We start from the raw sequence: 24264 nt of genomic DNA, 5'->3' as shown, positions 1-24264 counted from the left end.
CTTGTCTGTGCTAGGCACTGCAACTTGGGCTACACGAGGGTTTGAGTTAGCTGGCTGCAGTGCCCACATGCTCCCTCCTAGCATCTGTAGCAGCATGTAAGAGAATGATCTCTGATGACTCCAGTGACTGCTAACTTGTCAGGGTTTGGTGCACCTTCTGAATAGCTGGTGAGACAAACAAAAATGTATGTCCTAAAAATACTGTGCTCTGAATCTGTTTTAAGCATCTTATATTAATGTGTTGAAACGATTTGCACAGACCCTTATCTGGACTTGCTGCCTATCAAGAAGCCATAGCATCAATAGGATTTCAGGCACGCGGCATTTCTTCAGTTGGCCTTCAGTTCTTTAGGGTGCAATCAGATTCAGGCTTTTGGGGCCTCATTGCAATCATAAAAAGACACTTCCTTGATCTTGTCAGATATATTCTAACTATTAGTTGGGCATAAATTAAGCAGTAGGAATAAAATAGTTGTTGCATCCTGTGATAGGGCTGTCTATATATTGCTCATTTCTCTAGTCTTAGAGATCTTCAAAATATCCCCATGATAAATTTCTCTCCTACAGAGGAATTAAGAGGTGTTCTACTTTGATATTTCTTCCCAGCCTCAGAATGCCTGCATCTTTAGTTTCATCTTTGCAAATGCATTCTTATTCTATCTGTGTTACCTAATATAAAGTGTGAGATATGAATATGTCTAAGCTGGGAATTTACTTAATCCTTTATAACTTTTTCCTCCTCTTTCTGTTTTATAGAGGACAGTGTGATTTTTGAGCTGTAAAAAGTCAGAACTTTCCTCCTGAGAAGCACCCTAATGTTCTGCTCCCTGAATTAACCTTAAGAGAAGAACTTGGCTTAATGGCTTTAGATTTCATACTAATTGGTTTGCTCACCTTTCTTTCCTTGACATCTCTAATCACCACATTGAAGTTATGAAAGCTTCCTCCCCCCTTGTTTTTAAGACTGTATAGGCAAGAGTCTGTCTAGATGACCATCAGACTTGTGGAGAGGTTTTCTACCTATGTGAAAACAGTTGCTGTTGCCTAATCCATGTTCTAGTTGCTTCCTCTTTGAGTCTGCTGTATCTCATTATTGTGTGGCACATGCATGTGTTGCATGGCATCTCACACTGTAGACTTTACTTCAGGACTTTGTGTCCACTAGAACAAGTGCTTCATCCAAGAGTTTCTGGAAAATAAAATTTAAATGACTGGGAACACTTTGCTCTTTGGAGCAAACCCTTTTGAGATGATATCAAACATTCTGTACCTTGCATACATTTTATCGCTTAGACTGAAATGCTGTATGCTGCTTTCTAGAATTGGCATCACATCCATCAAGCTATAATTATGAAGAGGCGTCTTCCCTCCTTTGAAGGTAGAATTAAAAGGGAATACTTAAGATGAACTTATACTGCATACTAGGACTTTTATAATTTGGACAGTGTTCTACTAGTGGATTTTTTTTCTGCTTCCCCTCCCATGTGGTGTTGTAGGATGTGGCCAGTACTGACCTGTGTACAGCTGCTGACTCTTGACATGTATAAGTGAAAAAATTCTTTACCACTTTTATACATGGTGTACTTTATATGTGGTGCACATATTTTGGCGTTATGATAATTAAGAGATGTAAATGAGGAGGGATATTGTTACTCAGTGTTACAGATGCTGTTTTACCACCCACCTAAAGCTGAAGAGCTGATGCTGTACTCTGAGACAAATTGCTGGCTTCTGTACAAGAACAGAGCACAGGAAAGGGACTTCTGTGCCTTTCTCTGATAATTCCGGTATATGAACTTAGCTGCATGATTTCTGAAATGTCTGCACCTTGAATAAAACTGGTGTACTGCCTTAAGCTTCTACTACACATCTGAGTCCTTTTACTGAGAGGTGCTCTATAAATATAGTTCTTGAATATTGGTTACACTGATTGCAAACGGTGCAATAGGAATGAGTTTGTGAATAACAATTTCCTGGCAGGTGACTATGGCAATGGCTTCAGATACTGTAGGATGAAGTGCAAATAAATAACAGTATAGCCACAGGGTCAGTGATTTCCACTTTCATTGCTCCCTTCTGAACCAGTTTTGAATGCTGCATTATTGGGTGGCTGTTGTCCTCCAGAGTCCCATGGCCTTTCCTCTTGTCCTGCTTTTACTGTAGAAGGGAAAGTTAGAATGGTGGTGTTAGTTACCTTCCTCTCCCTGTCTTCTCTTGTGATTAAACAGCTTTTTGTTTTTGGATTAAACAGTGTTTGCCTCTCAAGGGTGAGATGTCTAACTAGGTGTGAAAGACACTTTTACATATATGTCAGATGCTTTTGTAGATTGGTTTCTGTATCAGACAGAAAAATGTAAGGTTTTAAAGACAGCATCCATCCTAAGTTTGCAGAGAGGGGCTGAGTACCCAAAGCTTTTGTTGTTTTTAGGGAGATGAGAGGTGTACAGGCTCAAATACAACCATGAAGTTGTTGTGTGTTGTTAATGGTTTTATCCTCTCAGTCTGGAATCTGACTCTTTAATAGTGCAGATTTGCAGCAGAAACAAAAATATGTTGATGCAAAAGATGAAATTACTAGCGCTTTTTTTTTTTCTTATTTTTTCCTAAGGTAAAACACAAGAAATAGAGCATTAGTGTGAGGGTATGGCATTTGCTTATTGAGTTTGGTACTGTCATGATGACGAAATGGTACAGGATATATTTCACATTAGATCAAAGAAAAAACCTTTGTACATTGTAACTCTTGAACATACACTCTGACACAAATAACCTTCAGTATTTATTATTTTGGTTCTCCTGCAGAGGGTTGATAGAAGCAAATGAAATAGGCGAGCATGACATATTGCATAATTAATAAAATAGAGATGTATTTTGTTTAGCAGAATAACAAGGCAGTAAAATTACAACATTGTGGTGCAGTGTACGGTCTATTAGAAAATATTTCTGATATGTTAGCACTCAAATTTTATTCTACTGGTATACTCTATCATTAGTCTGGTACTTTGGGGGTCTTTTGTTGAACTTAGCATACCAAGTTACAGGAAAAGCAAGAAGACAGAAGGGATTCTTGTTAATTATACAAAGAAGCAACCGGTAGCAAGTGAGAAGCATTTTCAGATTGTTCTCTTATTTTTTTGGGTCATGTATTGCTTTTTAAAAGACTTTTTGATTGTTCCTTAACTAGAGGTTTATAGGAAAAACAAGGGAGGCAATTGTGAAATGATTCTGCCAAATTGTTGACTTAAAAACAAACAACAAAAAAATAAAACAATGAATGTGGTATACCCAAAGTATAAATCAGCAGGTCTGAAGGACATAACCAGTTATTATTAGAGGATATAATTAATGAACTTACTGAACCATTCGTAATGATTTTGAAATAGATAGGTTTAGAGGCTACAGCAACCTGCTAGATTAAATGAATTGGAATATTAGTATTCAAAGATAAGTTTTCTTTCGTAGATCTGGCTTTAGTACCTAGCAGCACAAATAGAATAAGTAAGTGCCTGATACAAAGTCTTGAAGCCTTTTTTGCTTCTGCTGTTCCCCTTCTTGACTAGGAAAAGAATATCAACAAAAACAGTCTTTATTTAAAATAAAAAATAGGTAAGAATCGAGATCTGGATTTGAGTGATGATGTGCCTAGCTTTCAGTAGAGACCCTCAGAAGTTGAAGTTTAATAGGTTTAATAGGAGTTTAACCTTCTTAGTAATTTGAGACCACAGTGAAAAACTTCAGAACTTCACTTTCATAAATATCAAGTTCATGTGTGATGGTAGAAAATCTTTGTGATGACGCTGTATATATATATACACATATATATAAATTTCAGACAGTCATTCAGTATCAACTGTCATCTGTTTTATTGAAGTTCCTATTTTGTGTTTCTATGAATATGTAAGGAAGAGCTAATGGTAAGAACTGTAAGAATTGTGTTTGATAAGAAAGGGAATTATAAATCATTATTCTTACCATAACAGAATATTGTAGTAGTCTTGAATATAACAACCCATCTGCTGAGTAAACCCTGTCAAATCTACTTCCATTGCAATGCATTCTGAATTTCTACTTGAATGAAATAAGGAGAGACAGACAAGGGAAAGGAGAATATATGAAAACAAATAGTTTGATAGAAAAGATAAAGCAAACCAAAACCCAAATAACTTATTTTGAATAAGAGTATGAGGGAGAGAACTAGGAAGAAAGCTGCTTCATCCTTGAGAGATGGTTGAAAGTAAGTGAAACCAGAGAAAGCTTCTTAAAGAGGCTTGGGTGAAGGTTGTCATCCACATAAAATAGCTGAATCACTGAAAGGACTAAAAAATCTAGAAGTTCGGGATCTTCAAAAGCATCCTTTGGCTTATTTTCTCTTTCATACCTCAATTGACAATTTCACTTTGAAGCATATGAACCTTATTTGCTGTATATTGTTTCTATCCAAAGATAGCTCTGGTATGTCACCAAGTGCGAGGCAGGGTGCTTCACTGGAGGCACAATTAGCTGACTTCACGCTACATATAGGTGTCCTCAAGGCCTGTTATCTCCAACAGGCTGCAAAGAGCTAATAGCAGGGTAGTAACCAGTGTAAACCTGCTCTTTATTACCTCCAAGTAGGTTTTTAGTTCTTACTCAAAGCCAAAATAAGTTGCTGGGGCTGGGCCTGGTGGTGTCAAGTGGCCGAACATGGCAAGGCCTTTCCCGCCTTAGCAACCAACAACACGGGCCTTCAAGAAAGGCTGAGCTGAGTCACCGGTGGAAATGGCTGCTGCTATCCTGTTGAGTTATATTACAAAAGGTGTTTTATTATCATTATTTTTATTTATTTGTATATTGTATCACCTATTTATTCGTTGTAGTGGAGTGAGTAATTATTTTTGTTGAGCTCTGTGCCATAGTTGAAAAGCCTTTGACATTTGTGTTTCTTGAATTTGCAATTGAAAAGAGATCCTCAAAGCCTTGAATGCAAGAGCTTTGATGTTCTTGAAAAGTGACTTAACAGCAAATAAATAAGTAAAATGTAATGATAAATCAGAGGGTGTTGTCAAATAAGGTGCTGGAGGCATTGGCTTCTGCTCTGGTTTGCTGCCTTCACTAATGACAAGAAAAAAGGAAAGCAATTAATTTGACTGATTCAGGTGCAAATAAGTTGAGAACTAATGAGAAAACAGTGACAATTAGCAGAAGACGAGGTACAGGGTGGGGAAGGACAGCACCATATGATGATGAGTATTTTCTTCTTGGGTAAGAAAGCAACCATGTCAGGGAAAGAGGAATGAAGCAGAGAAATAAGAAATGGCATGAGTTTGCATTTCTAAAGAAGACCAGTTTTTACATTAAGGCAGCATAAGACAGACTAATGAAAGTCATGCCTGCATAGAAGATCATGATCATTTCATGCTTCAGAGGAGTGCATTTCATGCATCCTTAGCTGCTTGGGTAATAATTCTTGGTATTGATATCTCAATACCTGAAAGTTGTTAGCAGATCTGAGAGGATTGAAGGGAAAAGTGTAACTCAACAGCTCAGAGTGAGTCATCAGAAATACCAAGAGGAAAATTTGTATGGCAGATTCAAATGTTTAGTTAAGTTGGTAAGAATATTTTTAAAATCCTCCGTAAGTACCTTAAAATGGAGAACAGCATGGAGTGAAGGCCAGGCAGGTTACTTAGGAGGGCCACGTGCTATGTGCTTCTCTGGTAATGCCAGATACAGGAAGCAAGAGCAGACTTCCTTGGCACCTGTTTTTGTAGGAGAGTGGATTGAATTTTCATGTGTTGAAAGAAGATATGGTACCATTCCTGAAGATGAACTTCCTAGCGTCTGTAGGAGTGCAGTTCGCGCTCTCTCTCTCTCTCTCTCTCTCTCTCTCTCTCTTTCTTACGATAAGATTACCCATCAACTTTTCCTTAAAGGATTTTGGTCTACTGATGCATGCCTTGCATGTCTTATTAACTGAATTCCACCAAACATAAATGATCATGCTATTGTTCTGTGTGTTAAACGGTGCTTTTGTTAGTGTAGGACGGTTGTGGATAAGGAAATTATGGGAATATAATTGGAATCAGAATTCCTATCTGAAGATATGCTTCTATTGCTGATTTAGGTCTTTCCAGCAGAATGCCACTAAAAACATAGTGGAAATAATGTGAAATAATGCCTGGTTGGTTAGGATGAAAGGCTGAAAGGCTCTTGTTCTGACTTTTTTCCAAAATAAATAATGTGAAATAATGGAAATAGTGTGAAATAATTTCCATTAATCTGATAGCACTACATTTCAAGAAAATACTTTCTATGCTTTTATAAAACACCAGTTCACTACTAATATGATTTATTTTTTATTTTTATTCTAGTACATGAGAAACTATAAAGCACCAGTGACAAAGGTTCAAAAATGTTGACAAATAAGTGATTTCTTCCACATGAGAGTAACTGTCTGCTCTATTCCTTGGCAAGAAATTTGAATGTGGAAGGGTAAGCTGTTTCAGTGGTTGCTGTTAACTACTTTATATTAAGTAATATGCTAATATTTGAACTCTTTTGGTTAAGTGGTTGGGGTTTTTTATATAAGACTGTGGAATTCAGGTAAGATTTTTTTTTTTCTTTTAAAGAACTGTTAACAAAGCCAGATGGCTAAGTTTATAGACTTTGGAAGTTATGGAGGTGCTCAAGTCCACTTTTATTATCAAACAGTACTCTTATTATGGTCAGCCACTGAGTGTGTGGCAGGTCCAAGGTGTTGATTTAAAGCTCTGGCAGACGAAGCTACTGCATTTCAGTAACCATGCTGCTGAGAGACAGTTTGCCTGTTGGCATGACTATTAAAAATTGACTTTTCCTCTTGTTGCACTATTTTTTTTAAATGTCCCTCCCTTCTCCATGCCTGATAACTCAGCACTTACATTGGAAGCACTGCTGCAGCATCCCTGTTTCTCTTCTCTTTACTGTAGAGAGAAAGGCTTACTTGGATAAACGAAAGGCAGCAGATGTGAGGTTTCCATTGACTTACTGGGGGGGAAAAAAAAGGCAAAACTCAGTAACTTAGTGTTATGGATGAGGGAGGTGGCTGTGTTATATTTGTCTAAAACATTAAATAATAAAGCTGAATGTTTTGTAAGTGTGGGTAAGGAACTAGGAGCCTTTGGAGAACTGAATATTTTACTTAGCAAGTTTGTACCCAACTTTTGTTTTTCAGACATCTGTTGATAAACACTTGTTTAGCAATCTAAACATTTACAAAAATTTTCTTTTGGCTTGCTTATTTTAGTTGCAGCAATGTGCTTTAAAGCAAGTGTATATTGCTTCATTTGATTATAAATCCAAAAATCCACTCAAGTCCCTCTGAGAAAGTGTAGAGCTTAAGCCAGATTAGGCTGAGTCAGTCTGCTGCTTTCCCAGAGGCCACCTTTAAGCACAAAGACGGCTATTGCTATGATACTGCAGCCTCCTAAAAATGCTCCCTTATTTTCATTACTTCTCAAAAAGAAATTGCTAATTTACATTTCCTATCTGACCTCCCTTGTGGATCTTGATGTCCTCAACATTAGGTGTATGCAAATACTAACTAAGTTTCAGTGAAAAGCTCCATGGATTTGGAATTACTGCCATGGCGGCATGTTGTAGGATGATGAAGGATGACTTTAGTTATTACTGTTTTTCCAGAAGTCAATGTGTGTGTGTTTATGATTTAATTTTGGTATTTCCGCAACGAACCTCAGACAGGTCATCTGATTCTCATTTCCTGGTTGGTTGGGACGAAAGGCTGAAAGGCTCTTGTTCTGCCTTTTTTTCCAAAATAAAACAGAAGAGATATAAATCCTTAGCTTTCTTCCTTAGACTGTTTCACTTCTTGGCAAGAGTTTGTTGTTGAAATATCTTTCTCCCAGGGCAGATGGGAGCTGAGACAAAAATAAAATATAATAATCATAATAAAAAATCTACACTTGTCAGTTGCGAAAGCATCTTGTAGCCTGGGAACAAATGGAAGGAGATTAGATATTTTTTACTTTATTTTATTTTTCTGACAACAACACCTCAAAATCTCTCCCATGCATGCACAGGATTCTCCTTTTATCTCTGCACTTGAAAAAGACTAATGGGTCTCCCCTTCCAAAATGGGGCAAAGCAAAGCCAGACCCATTGCAGACAAATATCCTTCATAGGACTGATTTCCTATCCGAAACAGAGTCACTTTGTAGAAGTAGATCTACTTGAAACTGATTTATTGAAGATGCTTAGATACTTGTGTAGCTTTTGCTGATTTGCAGCAGGCTTACGCAGTATGTGGACTTTTGGATTTTAAAGACAAAGCTGTTTTTATATGGAAAGTCCTTTAATTTTAGGAACATTGACTCCTTGGACTTGTAAAGGTATGTGTAGACTTAGTATCCATCCTTTATTGTAATTAAAGGAAGAATGTAGCATTGCAGTTACAGCAGAAATTACATGGAATATCCATACACTTGCACAGAGAAATCTTTACTACCAGGCTTAATCAGTGACATTACCAAAATCTGATGTTGACTGATAACAGAATCTAAAAACTCCAAAATTGTGAAGGAGTTGTAACTTCACTGTAGTGAAGTCGAAAGAAATGTTTCAACATTCCTATTTATTTAGCACAAGTTTAACATTTCTTTTTATTACAGCTCTAATGTACTGCAGTAGCAAATGGTGGGAGATTCTAGTATGCACGACCTGGTTCAGCTGGATAACACCATTGATTTTTATTTTTTTTCCAGTGCCTCTGGTTTAGTTAATTGTAACTCCATTTTCTGTTTCTTGATTAGCTCGGTGGTAAGCTGTCATTACAGCATTCAACTCCCTAAGGACATGATCTATAAGACAGATCTTTCCAGTGGAGGGTCATGATTTAGCTAATTTACACATAATTTAAACAGCAGTTGGCCTAATACCCTGAAGTGGAATTTGAGATGCTTGAAGACCAAGAGCATAATGCCATAAATTAGTGTTTAGGTTAAGTGCTCTTTAGAGACCTGCATGAGGAGCCAGTGGGACAAATAATGCCTCTCGTGTTCTTTTTTCAATAGGCGGGTGGAGTTCACATCTCAGGAAGGATTAAGATGACAGTCGAATTAAATACAGAATTGCCATTTCATATTTCATTGGAAAGGCTTTGTTTCATCCAAGTTGCCATAATATTTGTTTTTCCAGACTTTGTATTTGCCCATACACTTTAATGGCCCATTCAAATAAATTAGCATAGTAAAAATGTTGTCTTGTGTTTAGAGCAAACTAATGAACTTTGACTTTTCCAGTTCATGGAATGTTTTCCATTCATGCAAATGTTTTGCATTTTGTGTAAGCTTAGTGCTGAGACTTTTAGTTACTTAAACAATTTTTATAAGATACTGAGAATTTGTTCATGTATTGGCATCTAAATGGTTTTGCCAAGCTGAGCTGATATCTCTGATATCTCTGTGTTTAGGGAATACAGCAAGTTCCTGTGTACTGGTAAAGACCTGACTATGTACTTGGTGGTGTTGGCTATGATCTCTTTATTTAAAGCTCTGTTTTCTCTCCACTATTTCTGCCTGGCTGCTACTGTACCACACACTGGGTCTCTTCTTCCCTTTCTAAGCAGCTGGGCTGGTATCATCACTGCTTTTTTTTGGTTGGCTCTATTGCCTCTGGTACCCTTGTGGTATGGTTCAAGTTGCAAAATTGCTTCTAGGTGTGCTTCGTGGTATTCCCTTGAGCTACTTCTTAGCACCTATATTACAGACATCCTCCTGCCATTTGGGAGAGAGTCACTCCTTTTTAGAGGATCATTAAACTTTTCTGAAATTGTACAGGTGGTGAAGATTCTGCCATATTTCTAATTAATTTTTTCTTTATAGACCATTATCCTTTTTTAATCTTGCTTCTAGGTTATATGATTTTTATTTTTAGTTCAGCATTAGGCTTTAGCATCTCTGAAAGCATAGCAGTTACATCATTTTAAAGCATTTTTATCTCAAACTTTTTGCAATTTTTAAAAGAAATGGGTGCATTTCTGTGCCTGTTGGCATGATGTGTAAGGTCAGACTGTAATTGCCCTTCAGTTTAGGGTACAGTTGAGATATAATTGTAAGTGCTTTATCCCTGTTAATTTAAATAATCGTAATAGCTGAGGACTTGCATATAAAAGGAAGGTGTCCATTGATAGCAAGATCTGCCCTGTCTTTAAGAAGTGTTAACACTGCAGAAGCTATTTGATATAGTTGATCAAGATTTTGGGTGCCCTACTGCATTGGTTACTCCATTCTCTGCAATTTACTTAACTAACAGAATAATCTGGTTGACTTTGTGCATGATACAAGGAATGAAGTGATGTCCCACCTGATCACTCACACTTGCTTTCCAGCATGACAGCTCAGCATCTAATCCTTTCTCATTCATGAAATGCCTTAAACTGCAAGTTCAGATTTGATATTCAGGGCTAGAACCTTCGGCCATTTCCTGAGCTTCAGTTTGAACTTCCTTACAGTGACATGATACATATTTGTCAGGTCAATTTAACTTTCCATGTGTCCCTTTCACCTCTCTCTGTTTTCTTCCTTGTCATTGTTATTAACTTACATTATTAACTTACATCCTTCTAATTAAACCTGTGTCTTCATGCTCTATGAAATGATTTATGCTATCGCCGCAGTTTGGCATTGCTTGTAATTAATACACCTTCTTCAGTGGTTTTGGTTTCCTGTGGTTCAAGAATACACTCCCTGCTTGCTACTTTTTGCTTACGTATAGACTAGTGCAATAGAAAACCATTCTGGTGGCCTTTGGAAATGTTGTGTTAGTAACGACTAAAGTAGTATTATAATGAGTGACGTAATATTCTGCTGTGTGTATTGAGTTGTACTTCGAATGTTTTTTTTGTTCTTCATGCTTATCTTGCTCTGCTGTCAGATAAAGTAGCAAGACAGAAATGGAGGTGGTAGAAGAGGTCTGTAGCATCAAAATGTTTGGAAATCATCATTAGATGGGATATTCTGGGATGGCAGGGACAGGAGGAAAAGAAAGATCCCCTCTGCATCCTGAACTCCAGGTAATTTTGGAAAAGGAAGGTTATGTTATGTGCCTTCCATCTTTCCTTTATGCTTCTTTCAACTGCTTTAAAAAGATATAAAATTAAAAAAAAAAAAAAAAGACATACCTCTGTTGTTTGTAATTGTAAGCAATGGATGCTTACTTCTGTGCTAAGCATGGCAATGTAAGCAACTTCTCAGCACCTGAGCTTAGCTGCCCTTTGGCTGTGGTATAGAACTTGATCTGGGAAAAGAAACCAACAGGTCAGAACTCCATGAGAACTCTTGTTCTAGTTTGTGTTTTATCTTTGCCTGATAACTAAATTCAGCAAAAATCAAGTACTAAGGAAATACTAGGGATGCTTTATGCCTTAGTGCAGACTTTTCCTGAAGGCAATTGATAAAGGTAGTTGTTACTTAAAACACGCATCAGTGCAAAGGAACACACTTTCTATTCAAAATAAATTAAAAAAAAAAAACAAAAAACGAAAGAGGATGTGATGGGTCCTTACAACCTGTCCGAGATGCAGCTACATCAGCAGCCTGGCTTCTACATTTTAGCTGGGTTGAACTCCTGTAGTGTTTACATCTGGGTAGTTCCTAAAAGTATGGCAAGCTGACCCATTCCACTGTAAATTTTCTGTAGTTAACAACAGCCACTGTATAGGTTTCACAACAATGCCATTCATAATTACAGAAGTACCTATAGCTTTTATCAACCCTGGCTTTATTATCTCATTCATCTGCTTTGGGGTTTTAGATTTCTGAGTATTCTCAGCACTTAAGAGCTTTGTGTGCATGGGAAGGAGAGAGAGAGAAAGCTGAACTAGAGAAATTTCTGCTGACTTGACAGGGAACTCTGTGTAAGAAAGCTTTGGGTTTGGGAAACCTTCTGTTTACTGGCAAATCCTGGCTTTTCTCCTCACCGGGGTGTCCTGGGTGTAATTTATTCTAGTATGTCTTCTTTTGAGGAGCAATAATAAGTTGGGGGAACACAACTCTAGTTGTTCTGATCTTTAGCTGATGAATTCTTAGAGTAAGGAATGTGTATCCAACCCAATAAAAGGTTGGTTGGTTGGGAAAGCAAATGACCCAAAGTGAAATGTGTCTTTAATTAGCATTCTGATCAAAGTGCCAGACATTAAAAACGAATCGAGGTATTTCATATTACCAGAAAGGGGATCATGAAGCTAGTTTAAATTAGTGAGCTAGCTTTCATTTCTGGTGCCAGGGATATGACTGCTATAGCCAAGAACTTTATATCTGTTAGGTCATTGCAAAGAATTAATGGCTATTTTACTGCCTGCTCTTTTTAGGGTGAGTGAAAGGTGCCAGATAACCATTCAGCGCTTAGAGGTGTAAATACGCAGGTGTTAGGTGTAAGAAAATTTCAGCCAGTATTGGAGAGGGAATGTAATCACAAGTAATCCCTTTTTTTCCAAGTCAGCATATACTTGCACATAAATTTGTCAAATGAATCCATGAAGGTTATGACTGTTTGTTTGCACTGCTCGCCTCTTGTTCAAGTCTAGTTCTGCTACTGTTGTGTTCAAAAGCACGAGCTTATGAGATTGGAGCTGGTTAGTCACGCTGTCTGTAGTACTGCACTGGTGTTGTAACTGCCCAGTTCTGCACTTTGAAGTAAGTGAGGCAGAGAGATTGAAAATTGTAGAAGTCTCTTGCGTGTATGTGAATTTTCTCTCTCTAAAAACTACCTGGGCTGTAGAGGAATGAGAAGCTGCAATAATTCTGTTGAGAATAACTTGGACTTTGATTCATACCTGTTATTTCAACTTGTAGTTCGTATCTGAAGCAATTGAGCAACATTCCGGTATTTGAACATTCATCCTTTTAGTTTTGACAGTACAGAGCCAACTAACTTGATCATGGTGTTTGTGTGTTGAGAAACCATTTTAGGATTTTGTTAAGTAAATCATTGTATAAATGCAGGAGATCTTAAAGTGCTTACAGGTAAGGTCTGGCGGATTCAGATGCGTGACTTCAGAGAACATCCCTAGCTGCCCTCCTTGTGCTTTATGGCCCAGACTGCAGAGCAGGATGTACCTGGGGTTCAGCTACACTAGCTTTGTTTGATGCAGTAGCTCAAACCAACTTCCATCATCAGTTTTAGGTAATATACTGCAATACAGTTAGGTTTCTTAACTTACTATAATACTGATAACCAGAAGGCCACCAAAGCTATAGATTAGTGCCGAGTAATTTTTGCCGTGTTTGCAAGTGGCAGTCCTGGGGATGTGGAGTGTTAATAGGACTTCCATAGCATGAATTTAGAAATAATAATTGGTTTTGTCATTCTGTAGCTGTATGTAGTAGTGATGGCGCACTGCCTGCATCTAGGTTGCTTTGCTTGGCCTGTCATCAGGAAAATCTAGCTGTTTCTGCATGCTCTGTTTCCAAGTTGCTTAATCTGTGTTTAGTTGACTGTGCTCATGAAGGCCATACTTGAGAGAAGAAAAAAAAAGAAGAAAGAAAATGATTAATGGTCATGGTTATACACACAGTTATTTTTTCTTCTTTTGTAATTTGCACATAAAAAAAAAAAAAAAGGAAAAGGAAACTAGCACAAACATAACTGTGTATTCAGTTGATGTTATAAATGTTGATTGCTATAGCATAGGGTTTTCATTAGATGAAAAATATGATCTATTACAAGTCCTTTGTATGATTTCTGGTTAAAGAAAATGATTAGGTTAGATAATAGAAGGTCTTTTGAAGTGGTTCCCAAAAATGCTGTCAGCAACCTGAATACATGTAATATGTGCTGAAAGCAAACAAGCAAAAAAAAAAAATAGTGGGTTTTGTTACTGCATTTGTGATTCTTGCTCTTTCAACAAGCAAGCAACAACTATTGCTTGAACTGGGTTTGTAAGAAATGCTCATGTCTGTAGTTTGCCCATTAGATGTCTAAATGCTGACTTGGGCTAATCATATTCTGTCATTGAAAGTCCTCTTCAGAGTGGTTTGCTTCCCTTCTTTACTTATCTACCAAAAAAGAAAAAAAAAATTACATAGGTTTACTTTTCTTCCTGGGTAAACAGGTGAATCAAAGTATCAGAGGTCAGCTTGGATGGTTTTCTGAGACAACTCAATAGCATGATTTATCCTTTGTAGCAGAGATGCAGACAGAGAAGTTGCCCAGCCCTGCTCCATCCACCCCTCAGTCATTTTTTGAAAAACAAAACAAACCTGATCACCAAATTTCAGTACTTTTGAATCGTGGTAAAGTCTTAAATGACAAACCAGTCAGTCCATCTGTGGTAAACAGCCCAGTGGCTTTACACTTACTTGTTAGGTAATTTCATTTTTTATCTGAAACCTGTTACGTGATACTTGAAATTGAAGACGACTTTCCTCTAAACTTCCATATGCCATCTGTTGTTGCTTCCTATTTTCTTTTATAAATCACTTTAAGATCTCTCTCCCTAAATATATAATTCTTAATATGAAAGCTTTTGTATTGCTTATTTCCTCTCAGAGTGAAAAGAGCAATTGTGTTTGTATTTGGTTCACTCCTCAGGTAGGGAAGGAATTACATTTGACATCTCTGTGGTTATGTATATAGCATGCAAACGTGTAGTGTTCTTGTTAAGAATCAAGGTACTGTATTGTAATTCATTCTCTATTTATTCTTTGTTTATACATGTTTTTTATGTTTATAAATCACTGCCTGGAATTCAATTCCAGAGTTGGAAGATTTACAGGCTTGTTTATCATGTAATCTAATTTAGCAGGCTGCTTGATGCTGGCCTTTTACAGTCACTTGAACTATAGAAATGTTCTTTTTTTCTCCTTGTTTGGATTACTTGTAATAAGTTTCTTCCTTTTCATCCTCACCTTTAATTGTGCTATACCACAGAAGTGGGAAGGCTGGAGCTGCCCAAAGTGTAATCAATGTCTTATGTGCATTATAAGTGGCATTTCCATGGTTCTGTATCCTACTTCCCTCATTTTATTAACTTTTTCACTTGTTCCTGGAATGGAAGTACAAACACCAACTAGACTTATGAATGTCTGAAAAATAATATGAGGCAAGGTTAGGGTGTTGCTTCACCTGGATATCATCTAGGCTGTAAATGACAGCCTAGGTCATCATATTTTGAGGGGGTTTATGTACATCTGTACAGCTCAAAAACTTGGTACGTGATCAGCCATTAAAAAATAAAAACTTAATTAGCTCACTAGACACGTATAGCGCTTAACAGCTCTGTTTTAGATTTTTAAGTGACTGGAATTCCAGATGGAGAGGAAAAATCTGAATGAATGTAATTGAGTCTTTCTAGATTTTAAACATAATCCACTTTGACAGGAACACTTACATTTTGGTCTATTTAAAAAAAAAAAAAAGGAATGAAAGAAAGTCAGTCCTTGATAACCATATAGGTCATGTTTCAGTGATGTAAAATAAGAGAAAATCAAAGCTCAGCTATGAAATATTACTGGTTTTAACAGGTGTTGTTTTTTTTTTTTTTTTAGAAATGGTTAAAGGCTCTCTACGAAGTTTTTAGCATCTCAAATATAACTATCCTTAAAGAAATGTTTACAATCAGAAAATGGAGATTAACATACCACTTTTTAAAATTCATTTTTTAACTTTCATCTCCAGTAGCAGCAAGTAGGGCTTTTCTCAGTCCCTCTTCTACATGCTGCTTTCATCTCCTTCCTTTTCAAGAAAGTTTCATTTTCCTGGGTGAATTGAATCCTTCTTGCAGACTTATTGCTGTGAACTTGACTCTTAGTGTTTTGTTATAATGTGTTTACTTTGCCATACTGGGCTATTAATATGTAAGTGTTATAAAAAGTGTATCTGGTTGACTGCCCCTCTGCTTTTAGCAGGCAGTGCTGGGGCGCTGGGTGCTGTATTATGAATATCTAGGAAGAGTCCTCTTCTACCTGTGAATAAATGACACGGCTCAGTGCTTTGCAATTTTTTATTAGGAAGATGCTGTATATTTTGTGACTTGTCATTCACACTGTATTTCAATAGACTCCTGATAAATGGTGTTAATCTAAAACTGCCAGTCTTACGATTTTGTTTTATTCCTCCCCCCCACCATGTTGTTCAAAATTAAAACTAGTGTTTGTTTGCATATGCTTCTACGCTTCTGTGATGGTTTGATGTGGGTGTTCTGCACATGGGCATGCTCCATGTTGCTGTTATCAACGTGCCCTCTCAAAGCACAGAGCATATTTCCAGGAATATTGTTCCTACCACTCAATTCTGTATATTTTTTACGTATCTGTTTAAATGCCTTTTCCCCACTGTGTTTGAACCTTTACAGGTAAATGGCAGGAGAAATGAGTTCTCCAGAGCATCAGTCTTTACTCAGCCATTTAAAAAATGCAGCTCTGAAGTGTAAAGTTAGTGGTTTGTTACTACGTGACTAAAAGAAGGTGTCAAATACTATGACAATGGCGGCTGTGTGGATATTTAAGATAAGCTGGTAGCCAAGACACATGAATTCCATTGTGCTTGTAAAAGTCATAGAGCTTAGACAAATGATTGAGGTGTTATTGCAGTTTAGTGAATCTCTGTTCATGAGATAAGCAGTATTAATTGTGCATATATTTGTTATCATGACAAAAACGAGATAAAACACTGCATTTTACCCTTGAGCGAAAGTAGTAATTTGTTAGTGTTTCAACTTGGTCACATAACTTAAAAGACAAATTTAACAGCAAGTTTATGTATCTATATCCATATATGAAATTTATTTATAAAATATATATATTATTTCTTTGATTTGAGGAGTTATATCCCAGATTCTAAACTGATGAAACTGACTTTGCACTTGAAAAATATCACAAAACTGAGTTGTTAGACTGCTTGGATTGCACTAAATTCCAGCATTGAGTTTAGTAGTGGATATCACAACATTTGAAGCATGTTCTTGGCCTTTGCGGTGATAATTTATGCTCAAATTTTGATGCTACTCATAGGTATCTTTTCAACAGCAGGAGTGCAGCCTGTTAACTTGTCCTGAGGAGGAAGATGCACAGCTGTGTGATAGCTAGAAATCTACTAAATAACAAAAGTTCTCAAAAGTAACTTGCTATTTCCCCTCCTCATAATTACCAGTGTCTGCTAGCAGCTTTCCATTTATCAGTGATGAATTTCTATACCATTTGGTTACTGAATTTTTGAGTCTGGGAATACTGATGTGCAACTGGTACTACAGAGACGAGGCTCTTTGGTCTTGTTAGACCCCACCTGGAGTACTGGATTCTGCTCTAGGGCCCTGAACAAAACAAGGGCACGGCCCTATTAGAGAAGGTCCAGAGGAGGGCCATGAGGATGATCATGGGGCTGGAGCACCTCTCCTATGAAGATAGGCTGAGGGAGTTGGGGTTGTTCAGCCTGGAGAAGAGAAGGCTCCAAGGAAGACATTATAGCGGCCTAAATGTGGCCTACAGGAAAGCTGGGGAGGGACTCTTTGTCAGGGAGCGTAGTTGACAGGACAAGTGGTAATAGTTTTAAACTTAAAGAGGGTAGGTTTAGATCAGATATAAGGAAGAAATTCTTTACTCGGGTTGGCGAGGCACTGGCCCAGGCTGCCCAGAGCAGCTGTGGCTGCCCCATCCCTGGCAGTGCCCGAGGCCAGGCTGGTAGGGGCTTGGAGCAGCCTGGGCTGCTGGGAGGTGTCGCTGCCCATGGCAGGGGGTTGGAACTGGGTGGGCTTTAACGTCCCTTCCAACCCAAACTATTCTGTGATTCAAAGGCAAAAAGAGGTATTAAGGAATGGTCCTTTGTGTGGGTAAAAAAAAAAAAAAAAAAAATATCGTTTTGACTTTGGGTGTAAAGCACAGATTTTTCTAATGTAGTGAACTGTCGGTTTAAATAATTTTGATCAACATATTGTAGTGGAATAGTCACAAAGCAGGCAAATCAATAGATGTAAATGTCATGAACAAGGTTGTTCATCACCCTAAGCAAAGGAAAGATTTGGTTTCATGCGAATGAATCTGTTGTGTGCTAGAGACAGGGACACAGTGCCAGAACGCAAAACCAGATAGACAAAACAACTAGTAAATGAGAGTTTGGGGGTATAGTTTAGGGTGATACTTGTATTAAAGTTCAGGGCAAAAATGATTATCTGATGCAAAGCAAACTAGGGAAGAAGCATAGGAAAGCTTTGTTTATTTTATTGTTTGTAAATTTGTTCAATTTTTCTTTTATTTATCAGGAAAAAAAAAAAAGGAAAAAAAGGAAAAACCCTGAAAAGCAAATACCATCCTTTTGAGAGGAAGCTATGTAATGCTGGAGACCGGAATTTGTACTAGGCAGTTAGACCAGTCTTGAAAGGTTTTAAGGCTGCGGACATTTTAAATAAGACAGTGGCAAATTATTTGAAGACAAGATCTCACCTTAGTGTCATGCAATAGCAAAAAAATGGCAACTAACCCGAAGTTTCACTGTATTGAATGCAGACAGTAACAAACAGCTGATGAAAATTTTATGGTAAATGTAGGATTACTTCCTAGTGAGAGAGCTGTAATGAGATAGCTGAGCAGAGTTCGAGGTGTGGCAGTGAATCACTTCTCCTTTTATTCCAGGCAGTTGAAGGAGAAACTCCTTGGGTATAAATTTCTTAAATGAAAAGTAAGAGTACCATTTGGCAAAGAACTTGCTCCAGTTCATCAGAGCAACAGCAAGAAATAGTACGATATGCCCTCAATGTCAAAAGGTTTCATAAAGCTCAGATGGCCAGCTAGGACCATTTGAAAGACAAAGTACCAGTGAGAGCAGAAAAAGAAACCAGCAGCATAGTAGGGAGAGTAAAGCTTCACTGGAATCCATGATGAGTCCACGAATATGCACAAATTCAGTGATTCACAGCTTTACTACAGGAAAAGCAGGCCTGTGAGGGTAGGGGTGCCATCCATCCTCCTTTGTTGATGCTAGCTATGCTCACAGTCACAACATGAGGAATGGGGCTAGAGAATTAGTGGAGGCTGGCATTCTGTCCTGTATGTAATTCCATCTTTCTTCTCTTGTAACTGCTTTGAAACTTCTGCTTAGCTATTGGCTAACTGCATAGTTGTGAGATCTGTTTGAGAAGTTTACTTCTCAAGTTCTGTAGTAATGTAAATTTTAGAGGAACCAGCTAAGCTTGCCATAAAAATATGTTGAGAAAATATCTTCATTTTAATGGGCTGTCTGAACGCTAGAGAGTATTTTCAGTTTAGAGAAATCATTAAACAGGAAGGTGGAACTCAAAACTCCTTGTTTTCACTACAGCTGCCAATTAATTCTTTCAGTGACATTGGGAGGCCATGTATCGTCTCTGTCTTTATCTATCCATCTGCAAGATGAAATGATGATAATCCCATAGGAGTACTTATAAACTTTACTTAATGTCAGTGGGTACTTCTGCATTATTTGTTAAAAGATACCGTAAATGCTAAGTAACATTATGGGAGAAGAATCAGCTTCCCCATTGTTTACAAGCAACTACCTTTTTTTGTTACACCAATTTTAGCTCCAGCATTGCTTTGGCTTAAAGAAATATATATATAGCATTCGGCTTATTACTTTGCACTCCTTTATTATTTTTTTCCCCCAGTGCAGAGGGCATTGGGGTAGCTTGTGAAATTCTACAGAAGGAAATCCAGAGGTTGAATAATGTGTTTCACTTTAAAGTTGCTTTCTAATCTTATTTTTCCTTCTGGCTACTTACTGTGTACAATTGTTTGGTTGTGTATATGTATTACAAATGAAAAGACTACAAAATATATTGTCTCCTACCGGTTTGATGCCAGTAACATTTGAACGGTTAATACCTACTAAACGATGTTAGTAGGATGCTGAAATCATTCATGTTTCAGTGGCAGCATGGTGAGGTTTTGCTGCTTGGAAAAAAAAAAAAAAAGAAATCTTATAGTGGCAGTTTCATTGATATTGACCTTCAGAAGGACAATAAAGTAAGAAAAATATTTTCATTTGGCTTCTGTGGTAATCATGCTTTTCTGAATAGGCACAATCTTGCTGTTTCTGTTTATAACAGAGTTTTTGAAGTATTGCTGGTATTGATAGTTCTTGTGCTTTCTTTAGTGAGACAGAGTCCAGTGATAAAGTAGGGATTAATTTCTGGAAGGCTAAGCATAAGTGGTTAAAGTTTAAAAAAAAAAAAAATGGGGAAAAAAAAAACAAACATTGAATTGTGGCCAACAAGGTAAACATTTGGAAATGCAGCCAGCAGAGAGGTAGATTTCTGGATGAAATAGAAAAGAGAGATTAAGTTTGCACAGCAGTTTGTTCAGTGGAATCATAAAAATATATATAAGCAGTTCAAGAACCAAATTACTAGTTGCACGCTCAGTGTCATAATTGAAGCGAGGAACGAGGACAGAGGTTTGGAAGATTGAGTTGGGACTTCTGTCCATAAATGAGCTGCAGTACTTAGTCTCCCATTACTCCCAGCTGACAAAGATATTTCCTGTTCAGTTCCTTTCCAGTTTATCAAGGCATGTAAGTAATTCCACATGCAGTTTTCTCTCCTAGCTAAAATAATGGTTTAGGCTTTCAATTTTCAAGGTAATTGCTAATTAGTCATTTGATTTTCATCTCTGTCCCCCCAACCATAACAGGACTATTTTTTAGTTCAGATAATGAAATTTGCGTTTCTGTGTTTTACATCAATATTGTTGAATGGTGTTTACTCCTTCTTTGAGAAGTACAGTTTTTCTCAGGAGTGACCTAAATGCTGTTCTGCAACAGCTTTTTAGAGGTTTTCATTTTTAAAGGCTGTTCATCTTTAAACATGTTCAAAAGAATTCATAAGTCCTTTTTGTCCGCATGCCATCAGTGATCCAGTTTAAAGTGCACATATATGCAAATGCATTTATATTCATGCACTTTCCAAGGGATGAGCTTTCCTTGAGTCTTCTTACATAACTTTTCCATTAAAACATACCAGATTTTGGCAAAGCACAGAAAACTGTAGCTGAAAATGTGTTTCTGAGCCGGATTTTTTAGCACTGTGCTGTAATGGCTATTCCAGAGTATAGAAGTTCTCATGCCTTGCTCCAATTCTCAGTCATTATCTTTGTGCTCAGTTTTTTCATTTGTGACTTCACAGCTTGTTCTTTTTCAGTACTCCTAGCTATTTATTTTGAAACAAAGTTCTGTGAAATACATAACTACAAACAGGGATGCTCAATTTGCTCTCTCGTATATCTGATTCTTTGACGATATAGTGAAATTCAAGTGTTTTGGAAAAGTGGTATGCAAGAAATGTTCATGAAGTTGTTTACGTAAGCATCCAAAACATCAAATAGTGTAACTGTCATTGGCAAATACTATTATTATTTGTGTGGACTTGTCCTGTGAGTAACTTAAATAATCTGAACAGCTATGCAAGCTTCATTGAATTGGCAATGAATATGTTTGCTGTTGGGGGGAGGTGAGAGTAGCATGAAGTTTGGTGCAACAGCTGGATACACGGTGCAGTCTTATGTTGTGGCTTCTGTTTTAATTATTTCCACAGCTGCATCCTAGATTTAGTTTGCTGTAGCAGCACTTTGTGAAGTCCTTAGATGCCGTAGAGGCTCATGTTATCTTCTGGGGTTTTGCTGTGGTTTCTTGTTTTGATGGAAAAATGTGTGGTAATGTCTTACCTAGAGACCTTAAAGATTTGTTAATGTATTTAAAGTGCAATTCATTTTCCCCTCTTCACCTGCACAAATATATCTGAAAAATTGGACTGAAAGTCATATCTGGTACACTGTGAATCCGTATTGCTGAGTTCTAGAGACCTTGGCATCAAAGCTGAAATTTCTGGAAGGGCTAAGGTGCTGTGCAACTCTCATAGTTCTGCTGCTCCAGCGTTTAGCACTCTAGTCACTGGGCCCAAAGACATAGATCAAGAAAAAAACCTAAAACTTTATCCTTGAAAATATGGCATGTATGGGTACCTACTTCCCTCCCAACACCTTTCTGCCCTTTGCATCCAGTAGTTGAGCTATGGAGTCAGTCACTGAATCTACTCTTAGGAATTGTCCAGATTTTCTCTGGATACACCACGGAATGATCCGTATTTGTTTCTCTCCTCTGTTTCTGGGGACTCAGCACAGAATGGTGCCCTACCTGTAGAGGGAGCTGCTTTATGAAGTGGTCTTTGGATCACGGTCTAACTCTCATATGCTTCATGAAGGACAAGAGAAGACATTCTTTCTTCCCCACATATTAAAGATTCCTTACTGGGCTTTTCTATGCAGAGCTGAACAAACTGTGATTATTAGAACTGTGAATTACATTTGCAGTATGTCTTAGCTACGTGGAAGCTAACTGGAGCAGGGGTGGAGTTGTGTCTTCAGGGTCCCAAGCAGCCAGCACAATTCTGTGTTTTAGTTGCAAAGCGAGTTTGAGTCTAAACTTGCTGACCTGTCAAGATTTTAAAAAATTACACATTTTTCGAAGTCCCAACTGTGTTAAAAGATACAGAACACTCTTAGTAAGGAAAATTGAAGAAATTTAAGCCTCACTAGCTTGGAAATTCCATTGTGGAGGAATATATATCTTGGTAATTCTCATCACTTCTGTTAAATTGCTCTAGGATGGATCACTTATCAAAAATCCTGAAATAAGATCCATAGTAACCATAACGGTGTGCAAAATCTGAGTGTTTCTCCTTAATGCACATTGTAATGAACTACCTAAACATACCTGCTCTATGAGACGGGGATAAGGAGATTAATTTGTAATAAATATGATCTGGGTTTCTGTGCTTTTCTGTCAGTTTCATATCTGTGCTTTAACTTCATATCACATTCTTGTCAGAATGCTGAGACTCCTCAGAATGTGATCGGAAGGTGTAAAATATATAAGCTTTATCATGTTACATTTATTTTGCTTAAAAAACAATATAATCTACTTCTTGAGGTACTCGCTCTGAGACTGATTTAGTAAGAGTGACAAAATAGGTATTGCCAACTGCTTCTCAATTTTGAAAACTGTCACGATCACTTAATAAAGCTTAACCCATCTGTATAAACACAACTTAATGCTGTCCTTGAGGCTAAGCAATTAATGATTCTGAATGTATTACCATTAATGAGAAATCTAGTGACTTTAGTATTAAGGGATCCATGTTCAGTATTGCAAATTTTAAAAGTCTTTGTGAAATGAGTGACGGACTTTTTAAACACATTTTTGCAAGTCATAATTTCAAAAGTATGTAATTTATTAATAAATTGCTTATGAGAAAATGAATTACTAGAAGCTTGCGAGGCAGTGACTTTTTTCAATGTGACTTTTAGCACTAGGAGGAGGTGATCGTGGGACTGTAAAAGATAAGAAAGCAAATATATATGCTCTACACAGTGGTCTGTACACCTAAAATTTCCACAGGTTTCTTTTTCTCCTTGCAGGGGAGGTGAAACAAAGGTCCGCAGATGAGAGAATTTGTAAAAATATGGATTTGAAGTCCCACAGATAAATAGGTTTAAATAATGTTGTTTTTGCCTTTTTTTGACATGGTTATAACTGTTTTTAGGACATACTTCTCATTTCTCTAAGTGAATAATTTCTGTTATTGATCATATTGATCTTGCATGCTTAAAACAAACAAAATTAAAAAAAAAAAAGTGAATTTAAAGAGTTACAAACCCATCTTTCATGTCATAGTTCAGAGCTATTGGGGAAAGGGTGATTAGCAATGTGATAGGGAAGAAATAATAAATTGTGGCAAGCCCCGTGAGCTTCAAGTGAAAGGACTGTAGCAGAGAAAATATCTCGTATGCACTGTGAGGTCTGTGCAACAGAAAAAAAAAAAGAAAAAAAAAAGCTGTTTTATCCGTTTGGAGATTACCTTAAGATACCTAATGAGTCTTTCTGTGCCTGCCTTTCCTTTCACTGGTATTTATTACAATATAATTGTGAACATGTGATCAATGCAATAAATATAGCATTAAAAATTGTAGAAGGTTAACATGAATTTGATGTTGTTTAAAAAATAAAAATAAAATTTGCCAGTAATGAAACAAACAGCTTCACTAGACTGCGTGTGCAGCAATCAGCTTTTTCAGGGATGATGCCTACATAGAAGTGACCATGTTCAGTGTCATTCAGTGTCATTTTTGTCATGATGCTATCATTTCTCAAAACTGTACATACCCATCCAAGCCAGGACTGAGTCTGAAGTTTTGGAGGCTTACTCGTGCTTCAAGTCAAAAACCTTGACAGTCTTGTATCCCTTCCACCAGAACGGTTTGAAGAGCT

At 37.3% G+C, this 24264-nt stretch overlaps 1 protein-coding gene across 7 annotated transcripts in view; it reads left to right on the top strand.

Annotated features, from left to right (window-relative positions):
• Positions 1–24264, top strand: part of GULP1 (GULP PTB domain containing engulfment adaptor 1) — a 150863-nt gene that overhangs the window by 45165 nt on the left and 81434 nt on the right. For 2 of the 7 annotated variants that reach the window (XM_080598854.1, XM_080598849.1), the window contains exon 2: positions 6351–6471. The exons of 4 other annotated variants lie outside the window; for them this stretch is intronic. The gene's annotated coding sequence lies outside the window, so the exon portion shown is untranslated. Of the gene's footprint in view, positions 1–6350; positions 6472–10908; positions 11048–24264 lie in introns of those variants that run through there. One more of the 7 variants, XM_080598851.1, reaches the window with a different exon arrangement.

This window comes from Anser brachyrhynchus (genome assembly GCF_964034855.1).
Source record: "Anser brachyrhynchus genome assembly, chromosome: 7".
NCBI classification, from domain to species: Eukaryota; Metazoa; Chordata; class Aves; order Anseriformes; family Anatidae; genus Anser; species Anser brachyrhynchus.
Note: the sequence above shows the minus strand (reverse complement) of the source record. Positions and strands in the feature narration are given on the sequence as shown.